This window comes from Antennarius striatus, chromosome 22 (genome assembly GCF_040054535.1).
Source record: "Antennarius striatus isolate MH-2024 chromosome 22, ASM4005453v1, whole genome shotgun sequence".
Lineage (NCBI taxonomy): Eukaryota > Metazoa > Chordata > Actinopteri > Lophiiformes > Antennariidae > Antennarius > Antennarius striatus.
The window spans coordinates 4,851,704-4,870,659 of NC_090797.1; the positions used below are offsets into that span (position 1 = coordinate 4,851,704).

At 42.5% G+C, this 18,956-nt stretch overlaps 1 protein-coding gene across 1 annotated transcript in view; it reads right to left on the reverse strand.

The window, feature by feature from the left end:
• Window positions 1-18,956, reverse strand: part of plxna4 (plexin A4) — a 198,836-nt gene that overhangs the window by 145,242 nt on the left and 34,638 nt on the right. The window lies entirely within an intron of this gene.

The following is an 18,956-nucleotide window of genomic DNA, read 5'->3' on the forward strand; positions in this document are numbered from 1 at the left end:
CAGATCACTGAGGAAATTGATGACTTGGCAGGTCAATACCGCAGATAACTTAGTTATAGTTTAGTTCTATAGTAGGCAAACAAAAAGCATTATAGTCTGGGTAAAAGGCAACAAAGTCAGAGTTGGAAACTAATATATCGTGGGTGGCGTTAACCAATCACGTACAACGCACCTAAAATTTCTCTCCCTCTCTCCACCTTTGCATCAGCAATGGTGAGCTTCAAACTCATTAGCCTATTTTGACAGATAAGAGGCTTGCAGCAGGAAAAGCCAGAGCAGCGGTGGGTTTTGCGGTTTATAAAAGCGATGTAATCGGGTTTGGGCCAGTGGAAATCTAAGGAGTTTAGGGAGAGGAAGAGTCACTGATTTGCGGATTTGAATTGGATTGAGAGTTGTTTAGAACCACATCTAATGTGGCAAGTAGCTGTAATACGAGAAGCAAAAAGAGAAAAAGATGGGATGGTGGAAGCCCGAGCAATACGTGATATAATTTGCCAGAAATAAATGTTTCCTACTTTTTTGTCACTAATTCTCACTTTTTCTACATTAGCCTTGCGTGTTTTCCTCTTTTGCCCTGTCACAATGATCTCTATGCGAAACATGATTTTTTTTTCCCCTTCCTAATTTTAATCCTCTCATCCTATCCCTCCTTCTACTCTTGCTGTCAAATCTCTCCAGCCACACTTTCAGATTACACCCCAATTAAAGGCCCCATAGGCAATCTGTCTGCATGCTGCATCTTGTCTAGAAACCGTGTGTGTGTGTGTGTGTGTGTGTGTGTGTGTGTGTGTGTGTGTGTGTGTGTGTGTGTGTGTGTGTGTGTGTGTGCCCATATGCAGCTAAAAGTACTATCTAATACGAGCATATGTGTGTTTGCATATGTACACACAGTCGGGAGCCCCTGTTAAATCCCACTAATGATCCTAGTTACACTTGTTGCCAGATTGATCAAAGTTTAGCAGTTGTGTGATCCATAGCCTTTTCATCTCATACGGTTTGGGGGATGCTGTTTCCCGTGTGTGTGTTTGTGTGTGTGTGTTAGCCTTTTTTGTGTATGGAGGGTGGCAAGGAGGTTGTTAGTTGGCACAGTATGGGGTTGTTGGCACAAACAAGGGCAAGATGCCGTGATCTAAAGACAGGGAGCCGGGTGCTGTCGAGGGCATTTAAGAAGAGTCTGTGTAGTGTGTGTGTGTGTGTGTGTGTGTGTGTGTGTGTGTGTGTGTGTGTGTGTGTGTGTGTGTGTGTGTGTGTGTGTATGTGTGTGTGTGTGTGTGTGTGTGTGTGTGTGTGTGTGTGTGTGTGTGTGTGTGTGTGTGTGTGTGTGTGTGATGCTGGTTATTGGCTGAGATTTGAGGTTTAAAGAGAAAACATCTCTTAATGGTCAACACCGGCAGGTGGACCAGAACAAAATCTTTTTGGATTGGATCTTGATATCAGGATAATATAGGATCTTGTTAAGAAAAGGATATGGGTAAGTAGGTGCAAAATATGGCTGGATTAAAAATGTTATAGCAGTTACTGTGGTACACTTGTGTATTAGCATCCGTTGTTATGAAGAAATCAGCCAGAGATATGAATCCAAAATGTATGAAATACCAAATCTGCACCAGGGTTGCAAAAGTCATGCATTAGAAAGAAAACCTTTAATAAATTAAAGCATTTCCCGGTTTTAGTAAAGGTTTATTACTGGTACACACAAGGGAAGAATTCATCTTTGAGTTCCAAGTCAAGCCTAAAAAACAAGCTTGATCTTTAAGTCTTGAAGAAAATTAACACCTTTTCTTTTTTGTTTTTATGACACCCTGGACACTCCTGCCACTCCCCTACCCCTTCATTATTTAATCCTTGCACAAAATAACTCATTATTTTTTCAAACGCCCTCATCTGTACTTAAAAGAATACATATGTCTTCATCTTTCTTTGTTTCTCCCACAGTAAACGCGTCTCCTCTTGCATTGTCTGCCCTCAGGCCTTTTTCAACATTCCAAACAGAAGTAAAACTTTGTTGTCTGATAAATAATATTGCACTTGTGTTTGTCGGAGGGCTGGCCTGATGTGTAAGATTGAGATGGATGATGTGGAGAAAGACAGGGGGGTGGGTAAGTGGGGAGACAGAGGGGATTTTAGTACAAAAAAAGAGTAAATGGAAGATGGGAGGGAAGGGATGAAGGGGGGAATGGAAGCTGGAATGTTTATAGACATTCTCCTTCACTCAGCTCCTTGGAACATTCATCACCTGGACAGAGACCCTAACAACACACACACACACACACACACACACACACACACACACACACACACACACACACACACACACACACACACACACACACACACACACACACACACACACACACACACACACTACATGATCTCATCCCTTTGCTTTACGGGGTATTCATTTTCAGTAAAAGCACTTTCCTTACTATGTTTGATTCACCAGATGCTCAAGCAAGCATTGGTGTGTGTAAACATACACAAACACTTCCACACACAGTTTTCCAACATGTAATTTTTACAAGATATGATACAATTTATGGGATGCCACTGTCAGAGCGACCAGTTTATTCCCGTGTCCTGGGAGAATATTTACCCTTTGCTCACCTGACTATTAAGAAATTGTTTGCTTGTCTGTAGTTATTAAGGGGTTGAAATGATTGGTGGTTATGTAGATGTTGGTAAATAAACAGTGGGTAAAACAATCAAAATATATCAAAAATGTATGGATTTTCTTACAATTAATCACTCTGATTGAGAAGGTAATTACATGGTGACTCACCGCAATCATAATAGTTGTGCTTTTGGTCAGCCGCAGATCATTAAATACTGCAAATCACGCAATTAACCCAATTCATAATATGGAAATGTGGAGTCCATGAAGGAAATCTTAGCCAATAGAATACAGCCTCAGGCCTGCAGTGTACTGTAATTACCCATTCATTGCATCCCTGCCTACTCACACTCCTATTGGCATGCAAATATGCTACTGATTGACAACAACCAACTCCCTTCCTTGTTCAGGCATCAGTCCACCCTGCTGGAGACGACACTGAGCATGCCCAGTGCGATGATGTAGGGATGCTGCGCCTGTGTTTAAAGCTGATGGTCCTTTACTGTAGAGTAATTTACATCATGTGACGAAAGCCATCAAAATGATATAGAGATGATAAGTTACACAGGATAGAGCTGTACTCACAGTTAGCATCCTTGCCTTCCCCTTGACCCTTACCAGCCTCCGTAACTGCATTAATAATGAACCTGACGTCTTTCACGGTGTGTGTCTTAATGTTTATGCACTCTTTGTGTTGTTGTTGTTGTCGTTGTCTGGTATTGTACCTTATAATCATGCATGAATACGTTGTGGGCAGCAGCTGATTTGCAGCTGTTGTTTATCTCTGCTGCGGCTTGAATGTTCACACTAAAAATCTGAATATGCATAATATGACACCGCATAGCGCACAAAACAGAAGGTTAAATTGTGCACGCTAACTTCCCCCCATTGAGCCCCACAATCCCATAATAGTAAATAAATAGTTACCAGGCAACGGAGCCTAGCAACAGCAGGACTAGATGTGCTATCGCCTCACAGGAAACAGAGGGGAAGAAATGCCTCCACTTTGAGCAATGCAGACATTTATTAACGGAGGGCCCAGGGAGAACATCAAACTGAAATGGATCTACCATATCAGCCGTAATGTAGACACAGATCTGCTTCATACTGAATGCTACCATAATGGATTTCCTTTGATGTGTTGGTGTTTGGCGCTGACTACGGTTTCTGTTGCTGCACAAACACACGCTCATATATCTGCAAGGAGATATTTCCAAAAAGAAACAGATAATAAAAGGCATTTGAGGTCTGTATATGTGTGCAACAAGGTTGGGGAAAAAACAAGTTTATGGCTTCAAATTACCATTTTATATAGTGTCACTGAGTTCAGGGTAAGAAAAAGCGTTTATAGAGAACTATATTCTCCATGAACCTGTATTGAGAGGAAAAATAAGATGTGCTAGTTCTGTAAATGATACACAATGAAGCATGCTAATGCCATTGGCAGGTAGTTATTTACATGGGGGCCTCAGGGTTAAATGCCTTGAATGATGATAATAACGCTAAATTGGGTCATTCTTGAGGTTTAGTATTTTATAAAACCATCATTGCATTTGGATGTTTACTGAATCGTGCTACATTTGAACAAAAGCTGTATAGATAGCCTTGAGCGCAACTACAGTACATCTCCTTGATTAACTCTAGAGTACAGTCGGACACGCTCCCGCCAGAAGACAAAATGATTTTTTTTTCTTTCAACTGATGAGTAATTTCACTCCTCATCCATGAATCAATTATGTATAATCCCTTGATACAGAGAATTAGTGGCCATTTAATACCAGGAAGCTAAGTGTTTGAGTGTGCCGGGTTTGTGCACAGCGATGCGTGTCTGTGCGGCCACAGAGTATGTGATGATTTACTTAAAAAGGAGGAGTTATAGTGATCTAAACATGCTCCACTACAGAGAGCTGCAGGCCGTGCACATAATATACAAGACCATATAGCATCAAGGAGCTGTTCTCATAGTTATTCGCAGTGGTGATGTAGCAGAGGCATCAACAGTTCAGTTCTCTCTGGGCTGAGACACTTTGATCTACCAGAGCGCCGTGAAAAGGTTTTCATGTTTTACAGCCTAACGCGTAATCATTTTTGGCATCTATTGACTTAAAAAAGGAGGTGACAGATGTATTATTAGGAGTATTTAAACATCTTTCACCTGAGAAAAAGAAGAGTTTTGTTCCAGTCTTTTTAAGCGTATCGAGAAGAGGCCCAGAGGGCTGTCTGCTATCATTCGTCTAACACAAACAAATCCATATGAGATCATCCTAGGAGAAGAAAAGACAAAGGTCTGACGATATGGGAAAAAAGTGTTCTTGAGTTCTGGCTTCAGCATTTGGCGCAACTAAGGAGGCAAACCTTCATAGGAGATGGTTTGACTGACAAACAGATCAGCCAATCTGCTACTGTTAGGGGGAAAAGTAGCAGAGAACATTCCTCATTCAAGAATGATGTATATTGTGGGATTTTAAAGTTACCACAACCATCATATGTATGGATTCTATCAAATTCATTGTTTGGATGTTGCCAATGAGGGGAAAGCAGCAGCGAATGGGCAGCCAAGCAATGACGATGGGGGGCAGGAGAAGAGGTGACATGTTTGGGTTGGTCTGCCAGGTGTAGGAGTGGGCAGCTGAGACTAAACTGCAGTAAAAACCTAACGAGGAGGAATCTGGAGAGCCAGACCAGATGGAGTGGCCATAGTCACTTGTTCGCCTGGCACAGCTTTTAGCCTGTTAGCCAAAAACAGACACAGAGAGATTTACTAAAAGATAAAGACAGAACGAAGGCAGGGCTGTTGAATTTGTGACTAATGGACGCCTCAGTTTCTTCACTGGTTTATTACACATTAATGCACATTTTCTCCAGTCTCTACTTCATCTTGTCTTGATAAGTCACCTCTCGTCTCTCCCCTCTGCCAAAAACTTCGTCTGATTGTTATGCAGCGCATTTTGCGACCCTTTTCTATGTGCTCAAGGCTTAGATTTAATGAAGGGGGAGAGGCTGAGGACATACAGGGTGCAAAAATCTATGAGTACATCTCTGGGGAGGAGCGTAAAAAAGACGAGATGCCATGCTGAGTTTCAGTCAACAATGAAAGCAGGAGGTTTGGGGTGGTGATCACATCAGCATGTCCTTGGAAGTCAAATTTCCGACGGTGCGCGAGTGTCAGTAATCAAAAGATGTAGAAAAAGATTAAAGGTTGTTTTTTTTTTTTTAAATGTCCATTGCGTTTGCTATTGAGAGGATCCAGACAGGTTCCACCAACACAAAAACACAAACTGACACGCAGCAGTTTTTGGGTGCTGCAGAAATGAGTCAGTCTTTGACCAAATACAAATACTAGATTGAGGTTGTGTTGGCTGATTTCATGCTGGAAATACAGAGACAGATGAGAAAGAAATAGGTAGGTATTCCCATTGGCTTGAATTATTTTGACACTTTGTACTGCACAACAAGAAATAATGTTGTATTATTTCTTATTTATTTTGAGATACATAAGATAAGAGGCAGGAAAAAAGAAGCTAAACCAAATAGAATAAAAGAGTTTGACAAATCTTCTTGTATTAGATCAGGTGTCTCTCCTCTTTATTATATTTCCAATTATAGTAATGAATGTTCATAAACTCTCCATATCCTCCAAATAGCACAAAAACACCCACACAGTGAAATCGCTGCTTTTTTTGCTTTTTTTTGTTTTTGTTATCTATATTAGACAAACTGCGTGTCCGGTCTCACAGCAGGGATAAATATCGAGCAGAGAAGAGCTGGCAGTCGCTGAGAGCTAGAGTGAGTGATGGAGCGAGATGGAGTGGTGCGGAGTAATTGCATCACACAACCAACTGCTCAAAAATAGTCTCTCCTAAAAAACAATTAATGAAGTGCTGCACTACCTCCTTCCCTGACTTTTTGTTGGCAGGATTTGATGTGATAGGGCGGGATATATTCATCAAACAGCCTCATTTTGGGAGCCACATGCTAGAATACTGAAAAACTATAATGCTAACAGTGGCAGAGTGAGAATTAGTACCACTTACTCTTCCGGCAGGAAAGACTTGAGCATAACAACAATTAAAACTGCAATTCATAGTACTTGTACTCTTTTCAATGAGTATTGAGTCCTTCTATCAGGGGTCTATCAGGTTGCATATACTTAACATGACAAGGGACCTTGTTGGATAGTACCTTTTGATCTTGCACTCATATGGGTGTGTCACTATTGAGTAAAACTATATAAAATTATGTGTTAATACATTCTTTAGTTGTGTTAAGAAGAAGCTTTTGCATGCCATGAATTAGTTGTCAAAAACTGACAGAGGAGAACCACTCCTTGTTAACATGGCTAGAGAATGATGGCTAACATGATGGAGGCAGGATTCACCCTGAACAAGTTAATAGGTCATCACAGAGAAATATTGAAAGACAAACAACCAATTATAGTACATGTTGTAGGGGTGGGAAGAAGCCGGAACACCTAGAGAGAACCCATGTAGACACAGGTCTAAGTCTGGGTGGATTTAAACACAGGCTCTTTTTGCAGAGGCAACAGTGCTACCCATTATGCCACCATACTTCCTCATTTTGCACCTTATTCTTTAAAAAAAGGAGCATCTGCAGGTTGGCAACTGCCATTATATGGATGCAGGAAGACAGAAAAATCCCATAATCCATTGGAAGAGCTGTTGTAACCGAGATAAAACTCCACTTATTAAGGTCTGTGCTGAGAAGAGAAACTTAGAGGGCCAGCAGAGGAGAAGGCTGCGAGGATAGGTATTCTGTATAAGGCTACAGATGTTATTTTTTATTTCTCGTCTTATTTGCTGTTCTCTCCTACCATCTAATTTATTTACTCTCTCCAGCTCTTCCCCTTTTCCATCTACGCCGTCATTGTGTCTTCGGAGCAGCTTCGCTACTCTAGGCACACTTCAAAGTCTCGCTGTCAGACAGACAGACCCAAGGACCCTTTTAAAGATGTTTACGCTGGCATCTGCTTAATGGGCGAGTCAGAGTAATCTAAATCACAACTCCCTGACACCACTGCAGCTTCATTGGAGGGCTGCGTGTGGGCATGTGTGCGAGATGAGTAGGAGTACAAGCTGAGCAACATAAGAATGTGCAAATAAACAAAACAAAAACAAACAAACTGCTGGGAGCTGATGGGAGCTGAGAGATGCAACAGATAATTTGGAAGAGATTCCATACATGTGGCAGAGAAGAGACATTTCCAAGCAAGTGTCCACGGGAAAAAATATGGAAATATCTCATTCATAAGTTATGGATCTTTTTCTCCTCAATGTATCTGCAATCGATTTGAGTTCGGCCATGCACACAAACGAGCGCTGCTACCCCCCCCCCCCCCCCCAGATGGCATCAGTATCATTGGTACAAGCTACAGTGCAGCATATATCCTCCCCTCTGACTGGCTGCTAGCATTTACTGGAGAAGGGGAAAGAATGACCCAGTTGTGAGGCAAACTGTTCTCTGCAGAGGGAGAGAAAAAAAGAAAAGGTAGAGGAACGAGAAAGGTGCGCGGGGGCATGAGTCGCCCCATGAGACCGTTGGTGTGCAACGATTGGCTACAGGCATGCAGGGAAAAGGAAGTAGCCGGAGAAGGGAGGGGAGACAGTGGAAGGGAGGGGGGCTCACCTGCAGTGGTGTGTCCTCTACAACACAGCAACACAGACTCAGCTATAAATCACAGGGAGATGGAAGGAGAGGAAAGTTGTCCAGAAAAGGATTGGAGGTATGGATGGAGCAAAAGAGGTAAAGGATAAGAGAGCGAGGGATGCGTAGATTCTAGGAAGGGGAGCGATTGCAGACATATGGGTGCGACATGCACTGCCACCAGCATCAAAACGGGGGGAGAAAATGGATCTGCTTCAACCAGCCATCCATCAATCGTTTTCAGAAAATCTATTTCACACAAAGTGATGAAAGTTTTGTATAGAGTGAAATGAAAAAGAGAGACTACACAACAGAGAGAACATTGCTTTGTGTCTGGTGAACCAGCCTTTGAATGAAAAGGACATCGATCTTAACTTATCCTCGATCATAATGAACCGTACATTACGGCTGGTTGTGATTGTAAACTAAGTAATATCCCCGGCCATGGCATTAATATTTAGGGAGATATTGATGGGAAATAAATGTCTAGCCCTGGCAGGGTTGGTGCGAGCCAAATATCCCCCATGTGACACAGGAACACACTGTGTGATTAGTTGCTAGACATTGTATTGATTTTCTACTGCTGAGCGCAAAATTAAGAATTGCCTCGCAATGATTCGGTCCTTGAACACAGCCAAATGCCAACGCATGACATAAAAATTGAAATTATAATTAATAGATTTTAATTTTGTTGAGGTGCAGCTACTATAACGTTTTTCTATAACATTTAATTAATGATACATCACTTTAAGGAATTGTTAATCAAGAGTGCCTTCACAGTCTTCTACACAAGAGTTTTTAGTGCCACTTGAAGGGATTCCAATGCCCAGAATAAATTTTTTTTTAAAAAGACCATCTGCAGAGGTGGATTCTTAGCTACTAAGCAACCTTCGTCATTAGTTGAAGACTTTGCGAATGGTTAATCATGTATTTGTGGGTGAGAGATAGCGAAATTTACAGCATTTCTCTGTGGTTACCTGTTCAGCAATCCATCAGCAAAGAAGAGAAAGCTTGGACATAATTACATCCCTATTTGCTGGCTTGACATAATCGCGATGTGGCTGGAGAATAACGGGAGTGATGCTAATTAAGCGGGTGAGGAGAACCAGGCTTTAAGCGTGAACATGACAGGGCGGGTTCAAAAAAGAAACTCTCAGATGTGTTATGTTAGCATGAGCATTTCAGAGATGTAACCGAGCAATTATGGTTTGCCAATTGAGGCATGACTATGTTGTCAACTGCCTTTGCGAGCCTGAAACTATGCATGTTTTGCTGCACGGATTTTTTTGAAGTATATCTTTGATACGGTGATTTTGTACATTCCACTCTGCTTGCTTCTGAGCATCATAATAACATACTCATACGCCAGTTTTACACTTGACCTGTCTTTCTATGTAGATCAGGGTGTTTGTATAGATAAGCTAAAAGCATAAGAATATGCAGTGCATCTTTTGAGGTTGATTACCAAGTTATGCTAGAAAAAGAAAGAAAATGAGAAAACACGGCAGCCTGAGAGGAAAAACTCTTTTATTTCAGTGCACTAAATATATTTCTGAGATGCACTTTCCTGGTTTGACAGTTTTGCTGGACGGAGTTGAGGTTGAGTCACGTTTATGCAAATATAGATATCAGCGGTCCATCATGTTACCACATGCACTGTGCAGCAGGAACCTCAGAAATGAACAGGAACCGTTGACTTGGCTTTGCATCTAGTTTGCATGCTGCTTTAGGAGCCAACTGTGCACAGTTTGCTGGATCACTATCACTTTTTTCACAAGGGTGCCGTTGCTTCATCCTGGGCTTGGCACCACCCATGATGACTATTAGAGCTTAAAGAGGTGAAAACAAGCCAGATAGTTTCCCCCCTTTAACAGAACGATAATGGCTGCAGCCACACCTTCCTTCATCGCTGTCGCAGTGCTCTAGATATCTGGCTATTATGGACTACACATGACCCAAAGAGAGTTTGACTAATTCAAAAGCACTTCATGATATAGGCCCAGTGCCCGCCTGGCGAAGCCATCCTCGCCGAGCAGCTTGTAAACACTCACAGGATGACTGCTTTTCTCACTGGACAGCCATACCACATGCCAATTAGAACAGACAAAGGGGACAGAGGGAAGGAGATAATAAAGTAAAGATTTGGGAGGACAGAAAAGAGAAAATTGCAAGAAACAAATGGCAGAAGTACTAAAAAGATGAAAGGAAGGAAGGAGAAAATAATAAATAGATACTAAAAAATATGCACAACATCATCTAGTATTCGCTGTTTCTTGGGGATTGGTATTTTAACATAGTAGAGACTGTATTCCCCACTATTTGAAACACTGATGAACAAGCTGCATGAATATTTAAAGGGATTCACAAATTACGAATTTCCCCAGCTTCGCAAAAGCCAAACCAACAATTTCAATTTGCTCGCTGTGGTCTGGTAACTCTCAGCAGACATTAGCAGATTCCAGGCATTGTTAAGATATACTGACCAAAATAAAGCGACAGCCTCATCAAAAATTTAACTTATGCTCGTTGCTGTTGCTGTGTTCGCGTCACGCCCACACACGCAACAGTCTGAACAGTCAAAACATGGCAAGATTGCTGAAGACTTTCCCTCCACTCAGGAGGAAATGCATTCGATTCGAAGAGAATAATGCACTGAGAATTCTGTTCTCCTCTAAGGTCTGACATTTCTGAGATTTTCAACTATTTGCTGAGGAGAAATGTGAAAATATACAGAGGGATATGTTGCTTGCGAATCCGAGCACAGATTTCACTCCAGCCCTTAGATTTGTTTATTTCCCCCGAACTTGACTCATCCTCTCATCAACCAACCTTGTCTTCACCCTGAGCCAGCAACACATCAGAGTCAACTACAGTTCAAACTGCCAGGAAACAGAAGGATCACGCTGAAGTTAGTCATTTTCTCCCTCCGACTTCTCCGCCAGCTCAAGCCTTTTAACTCCACGTAAGCGCCGCCTGGAATAGCCACTCACTCACGGCTCAATTGGCGGCCGCATACTGGTGCTCCTCTCAAAAAAGGTGCAGACTCACGGGAGGAAAATGAACATCAGGATATTTCGCCACACTCTAACCCTCTCTTCCAATCAGACAGTGTTCCCTTTGGCCTTTTCTCGCCATTCGCTCCATCTCCAATCGTTCTCGCCCATCTTCTTTGCCCGCCAATTTTGCCCAGTCCACTCGCTTCTCTGCAGGCATTCACCCACTCAACTCCTCATTTCTGAAAAGATCTGCGTACAAAATATATCCTTGCATGCCTTGTGTCTGAATGCTAATTCAGTTTCATCGGAGGGTCGGAAAAGAGTTTAATAAAAAAATATCCAGCAGCGTAATATTGAGTTGACATTCCAAGGTAGTATAATTTTTCTGCTAAGGGCTGTTGTAGCTAATCAGTAAGTCAGAGCAACATCAACAGCATACAGGCTGCAGCACTACATGAACCATGATTCATAGCTGGAGGCTCACCTTTGTGACAAGCTGCAGCAATACGGGAGCTTTAAGCAAACAAGTGATTCTGACTCGTTCTGTGTTATGAGTGCAAACATGATGCCAACATGAAGGAAAGCAGCTGGTTACCAAGATTGGTTGTGTGTCCGTGTGCAATTATAGGTGCTTGTGTGTGTGCATGTGTGTGTGTGTGTGTGTGTCTGTGTGTGTGTGTGTGCGTATGTGTGTGTGTGTGTGTGTGTGTGTGTGTGTGTGTGTGTGTGTGTGTGTGTGTGTGTGTGTGTGTGTGTGTGTGTGTGTGTGTGTGTGTGTGTGTGTGTGTGTGTGTGTGTGTGTGCATGGACTACTGCCCTGCTCAGCCCCTGGCACCTCATCAATTATAAAGGAGCCCTGGAAGCGAGGGAAAAGGCCAAGCTACTGCAAAGGTATCTATAAATACACACCTGAATGACACACGTGAGGCGAACCGCTATTTTTTGCATAGAGCCACATGCACGCACAAAATGAAGGTTGACAGTCCAACACAGTGAATGCACAAGCAATGTCATCCGCCCCATCAGGACACTTTGTGTAGCTGTTGAGTCAGGAAGAGAGGGCGCACAGTCGTTGCTCCCCGCTAACCTGAGAGCCATGTGATACTCTGTCTAAATCAGGAGAGATTGCTTTCCTCCACTTCCCTCCAATCTTTCATGAACTTATCACTGCGTATGTCCGGCTGGACAAATGGAAAAGTTAAGGTGTGTGTGCAGGAGTGTGTAGGGGGGTATGTTCTGTAATAGCATACAAGACATGCCCTATCACTCTTGGGTTACCCCTTGCTTTCTCCTTCCATTTCCCCCCCTGTTTCCACATCCCTACACTTTTTTTGATTTGTTTCTCTCTTTTTGATTATGTGGCCCCCAGTTTATCGCCACATCCATCCGTCTCCAACTTCTATTTTTTACCCTCACCATGTGTCGCACAGACATTCTCCCAGCAATATCCCTTCTTTGCATCTCTCCATCTGTTTCACGATCACGCGTCCGTCCATCAAACCGCTTCTATCTTCAACTCCTGCTTGTCTTGTTTTTAATTCCAAGACTGGTTTCATCCTCTATCACCGAAGCTGTGCCCAGTCTTGCTCCATTTTTCTTTCTGCCTACAGCATCTTCCATTCCCGGACTGTTCATTTACCCTTCCGGCATTCAAGTCTATACCCCATATCCATGTTGGTAAAAAAAAAGCTGGCTACAAGATGAGGGGGTTTTGTGTTGGCAAGTATTGTTTAGACACACATGGGTATCCACATCTACATTCTGATTCTCTTCCCAGGCCATTACAGGACCTCACTTCTCATTAGCTCCCATGGTTTTCTGCACTGAATGGGCTAAGACATACACAGAGGCTCAAATGCAGACAACTCTGAACAACCACAGAAACAAAAACACACAGATTCATTTCCCAAAAGGGAGAAATTGGAGTTTGGAAGGGAGCCCAGGCAGTGAGTGTGCACCAAATGTGCACCATGCATTCACCAGAAATGTATGTGAAAACAATTGGCCCAAGAACAATGGTGCATGCGAGAGTACCGAGGAGCATTAAGTAAAGCGTGGTGGCAGGGGCTGCTTAGCGGTTCCCGCTGAATGGTTCCCCTTGACGTGCCATTCTATCACTCAAAAAAATTGCAGTGCAAAACTGGTTTGGTGACAATAGTTAATACAGCAAGACGAAAACACAACCACATCAATATTGTGTGTTCAATCAGATCATCTTAACACAAACGCACTGCATTGAATCAGCATGATGTGCAGCTTCCCTGCAAATGAAATACAGAGCATATTGCAACATACTCTCAGACATGTGTGTCTCCTTTACATACTATCACGTGCTGCCATGGCAACCCACTGGGATGGATTTTGCGTGTGCTGCAACACTTGCCGGTGTAGGGGCAGCAATGCATACACACAATGCCAAAGCGACTGGGCAGACTGGTGAGGAATACTCAGTTTTTGGAATACTGCTCGAATATAGCAGCAGTTTAAACCACTGGACTGAATTAATAGGGTCGTAATGGCTGCTGGTCCGGGATGTGCCTCCAAGTGTATGCACCTGTGTTGAAAAGCATTGTGTTTGTAGCCTACCAAGGATGGGGAAGGCAGTTGAATCATAAACCACCATCCACACACACTCACACACACATCCATGCAATGCCTGGCCGTTCTAAAGCATATTTCATCATTAGCTCTAAGCAGTTAATCCTCTGCTCCACTGACCACGGCTCAGCTCAGCCCATTTCAATAATCTGCATCTGGGGCTAACCAACCCATCACCCAGACACGCAAAGACAGGCGCAAACACCCCGACCCACACACAAAACAAGGACGCAATCAACTCACAAAGCATATGGGACTGGTCCAGAGCAATAAATAACTCCAGTAAAAGCTCTCACACCCACACATGCGTATATCTGTCCATTCGTAATCTATTATTCCAACAGCTCAGACAGATTACCAGACAGGGAATGCCACAGAAAACCATCCTCACAGTGAGATGATGCAGGAGGGATCGTCAACTTTGTTCTCATATAGTCGGAGATGTGTATTTAGTTTTACTACAAGAGTTTCATACACTTGCATGAAAAAAACATTTTACTGCAAAGTAGTATGAAGTGATTCCCTCCTATCTTCATCAGTTTTTTTGTTTTGTTTTTTTAAAAACCACTTTCAAAGTCAAGGCGAACAAAACGGATGATCTGAAGATTTCGGTGAGATGTGCGTGCCGTGGATTGAAGGCACGAGGGAGCGGTGATGAAGAGCGAAATAGCAGGGGGAAGCAAGTAAATCATATGTTTGTAATGAAGAGGGCAGCAGACAGGCAGTGAAAAGGAATCATTGCTGCCACTGGAGAGCATCTTGTGATTAAAATTGGTCATGGTTGAATCAAAAGTGTGACTGTTTCTCTCCCAATAACTACTATTAACCATTCAGCATCTGAATTGACCTGTTCCTCGCACATGCCTTATCTCCAGAGAACATTAAATGACAGATGCCTCCCTCTCTCTGTGTCTCCATACGATTCCTGCAAGCTTGAGTTCTCTCCCTTAAGTGGCTATTGCCTTGTAAGCTTTCTTTTTTTTATTACATCCCGCTTCAAAGCGGTGATGTATTGTAATTGTCAGTGTTCCTGTGTTCGTCCGTCCGTCCATCCAGTCATTTGTTACTCCACCAAATATCTTCGCAACCGCTGCAGATAGAAAGATGAAACAAAAAGCACATTACTCAGGCAGCAAAGGGGATCAAAATGAGATGATGACCTTGACCTTGAGGAAAAATAGGTCAAGGTCAAATTTCAACTTTTGTACACTCAAGAGCCTGATAAGATAGAAAGACGAGGGAGAAGGCCAGTGTAAGACCATAGATCAGAGCACTAGCTTTGATCTTTGACCTATGCAAGTAGGTCAAGGTGAAATTTTGAATTCAGGGGTGTTGCGGGATGTTGCAGTCTGTGACTGCATTGGTTCTTGTTCAGTCTGGCTTTGCATGTCCTACGTTGTCCTCTTCTTTCATTTTTTTCCTCGTCATCAGAATTCTCTCCATCTCTTCCCTTTGTCTCTGTGCATTTGTGTCTTCTTTATCTCGCTTCATCTCTGACTGGAACTGACTGAAAAGTGGTGGCTGCCCAACCAAAAGCCTTGCTCTTTGCCCTTTGAGCAAATGCTGAAAAATGAAGAGCTGTAGCTTCACTCGAAGAGAGCTGTATGTAGCATGGACTTGAAATATCTGGGATGCAGTAACACACATGTACCCTCAGCATTTTTTACCTTTTCTCTCCATACCATGCCTTTCTTGTTTTTGTGCTTTTTTCTTCTATCAAGTTCAAGGTTAGCTGCTCATTGTATTGAGCGCCAAAGCTCTCCCGTCAGGAAGGACAGAGAGGAGATGCATTAGCACCTCAGAAGGTGGTCCTCAATCCCATCTTTTCCCTCTCTTCACACCCCCCTCTTGTTCTCTTGTCTATCCCTCCAACACACAGACCCATGGAGATACAGAGTCAGCAGTAGGCATTTGGGTATAAATGTTTATGGCAGGCATTTGCACCTATCTCAATCCAAGCAGGTCCAGTTTGTGAGTATCAGATGCTTACCTGACATGCTAATATGTAGATGCAGCCCCACCAAATGACCATCAAGTAAACCCAAAGCCTGCAGGGGGTTAAGGCTTTCCCCTTGACCTGCTGCTGATCACTGACCTGCAGCAAATGGGTTTAAACCTCACCCAGCCACAGTCTTTTATCTCCATCACATCTCCATCTCCTTAAAGCCACAGACCAATGAACACACAAACTGACCGACAGACAGGCTGACAGAAACCATATGGTCCATTCATTTCCAATGGCAGGAGGTAGCCATCAAAGAGTTCTCACAGCTACTCCACTCTGCCTCGGAGAGATACGGACCGAGTCTGGGATGAAGGGAAAGGGGATGGGGAAATAATGAAGGAAGGGCAAACAAAGGCGGTAAATGGGAGAAGCAAAGAAATTAACAGTCTAATAAGAGCAAAGAAATAAAAGTTCATTTATTTAAAAGAAAAAAGCTGGAAGTGAAGATGCAAAGATGAATGTAAATTGTATGAATCGAGTCTCGCTCATTCGGTTGTTGGTGATGCTGGCTCGGAATGACTGTTTGTTGAGAATATATGTGTTGTAAAATCGAGAAACATGATGCTGGCCATCTTGTTTCCTATTGGTCACGGCTTCACGATCAAACAGCAGAGCGTGAGCACACAGATCACCAGCTTTGGATTTAAATCACAGATGATTTACTCATGTAGTATCAGTTGGAATTAAACATCAGGCTTTCTAAAATCAAACCGTGCAGTGCGGCTTAAGCTTTGTGTGATTTGAGGTTTGTCAGTACGTATTATGAAATTCATCTTAGATGTTTTCAATGGGGACTTCATTCCACACAAGCACTCAGAGACAGCATAGCTTATATTCAGCACAAATGTGTGTTCTCAAATTGCTATACACTCGAAACCTGGTGCACTTCAAGGGTAAGCCGAGGAATTTGGGCTGCTTTCTTTCTCAAATGACCAAGAGAATTTAAAAAGCATCAATGAAAATTAAAGCATATAAAGATTTTTTCCGTCTTAAATCATTCCAAAACTTCGGCTGATTTGAAGGCATTTAGATATGATAGCGAAGGTTAGCATTCAAAGCTAATGAATGTTTTATGATTATGGGAGTCGTCATCATAGCAGGGGCACAGACATGTCTGTGATCTGGTCATGTTAGCAAAAATTTTACCCTCCTATGAAAACTTCACAAACCAATCAAATTTAATTCACTCAGCTTCCCGCTCGGCTCAGCTTGAAGTCATAAACCAGCAGCTCTGACTGCTAACATTTAGCTCAACCCGAATACCGTCACATTAAAATCGGTTTGCTCACTTTTACCGTACGCTTGTATTTACTCAGGGTGACGTGTTTCGTCTCAGGATTATAAATAAGGCTGAGAAAATAAAAGAGAGTGATATAGTGTTAGGTGAAGGGGGAAGTGAGAGAAAGGAGGAGCGTGTTGAGGAATGGAACAAGTAAGGAGGACGAGTGTATATAAATCAACATCCATTAGCTGAGGGGTTATAAAGTCGCTGATGAAGTAGGTGGACTGACGCTCAGGCCTTTTATTGTCTTGTTGTGGTCTTTTATTGCTTGTGATGTCATCTAATGGTATACAGTTAACGACATGGGAGGGGAAGTATGTACACAGGAGGGGCGGATCGGCCTGTAATGGGAATGTGTGTGTATGTGTGTGTGTGTGTGTGTGTGTCTTCACCAGAACTGACATTAGTTATTGATAACCTTGTATGTGTGTCTGTAGGTTTCTTTTCTGTGAATTTACCATGTTTGCATAGAGTTGTGATGGTATGGATTTTTTCTTAACATGATGAATAAGGAACACATCCCAGGAGATTAAGGAGCCAATCACAATTTTTTTTTCTAAAATATATAAATGTGATCTCGGACCTGGAGGGATACTAAGAGAGTAAGACAGACCAAAGTGTGCATCAGAAGAAACCATTGAGGAAGGGGTTTATTGAGCAGCACGGTCATGAAGCTAAGTAAATGCTAACAATACCGTTGGGCAGGTCATCTTGGTTCGAATGCAATTAGATCAATTCAGCCTTAAACCGGACAAATCCAAACCTAAGACTTTTGGTTATTAGTTTTCTTTTTTGAAAGCAGTTATTGTGTTCTGTCGCCATCCGCCATAAAAGCACATGATGCTCCGGGTTGAGTCAGTCATTCCTGACCGAAGGCCAATCAAACATCGTGTTCCCGACTGTGTGTCAGCGTTGATCTCATAAGCACTTTGCAGCAGAATAACATGACTGACCCCTTAAAAAATTTCTTCAATCAGCCGTCATTTGGTTCTCCAAGACTCCATGAGCAGACAGTCAGTTCATCACTCATGTGTAGTTTGAATAACAATAAAATAAAAATCACGCAGATACAATTCCCTGAAATGTCAGGACGTGGTTTTTGAGAGGGAGGTCTGGATAAAAAGCTAAGGGAAAGGGGAAAAAACACAAACACTAGCAGATAAAAGAACATTTGGGACATCCTGAGGTAAAAACAATGTTCAGAAAAGACCTTAAATAACTTGGGATATTATAAGTCCTTATCCACTAGACAGATTTGCAATAGGTTTTAATCAGGACAACATATTTCTGTAATTTCAAACATCCCCCAACATGTTGGTTATTATAATAAAACATGCTGAACTGCTGCCTCAACCATTCTGTTCCCTGTGCAGAAGAAAATGAATACTCCAAAGCCCATAATTAACGAAAACAGTACAACTGCCGACCTAGTGTCAAGAAACACCTTTGGTCAAAGGGTAGCAAAAGCCAATTTTCAATATACATTTCAAAAATTAATCCATCTTCATTTGATCTTTATCTTTTGGTCCAGTCTTCCTCTGCTTCCTCTCTCTCACCCCAACTTTAAAAAAAAAAATCTTTTCTGTTTTTTCCTCCCCAAGCCAGAGAAGTTCACCGGCGAAGGCTCCTGAGAATTAGTCTCAGTCATGGCCCTACAGTGTATTTGTGTGTGAGTGTAAGAGAGTGGGAGTTAAAGCACAGGTGCCATCACCCTTCTATCACACCTATAGCAGTGCATCATCCCATTATCCCAGAAAGGACTGCAACATGGGGGTAAGAACACAGGGGGCATGAGGAAAGTCC